Raw genomic sequence first — 361 nt, forward strand, 5'->3', positions numbered from 1 at the left:
CCCTCCTCTTTTGCTTCCCTTTCTATCCTATCCAATTTTCATTACATACATTGGATTAGAGAAATAAAGAAGGGGGTGAAAGCTTGTGACTGCCTGGTTCTTTATATGTTTGTCACTGTACGAATTCAGTCACTAATGGTATTAATTTTGCTTTATCTCACTGCAAGATATACGTGGTTTTCACAAGATAGGAGTTTGGGTTGTTCCTTACAATGGATTCTTTCTCACAGATATTGTGCGTCATTTGTTCTTTAAACAAAACATATTCAATCACAGAAGTGCAGAAATGGGAGTAAACCATTTGGCCTCTTAAGCCTGTTCACAACTCAGATAGATCAGGGCTAACCTGCACCTCAAATCC

The sequence above is a fragment of the Chiloscyllium plagiosum genome, chromosome 12, assembly GCF_004010195.1.
Source record: "Chiloscyllium plagiosum isolate BGI_BamShark_2017 chromosome 12, ASM401019v2, whole genome shotgun sequence".
Lineage (NCBI taxonomy): Eukaryota > Metazoa > Chordata > Chondrichthyes > Orectolobiformes > Hemiscylliidae > Chiloscyllium > Chiloscyllium plagiosum.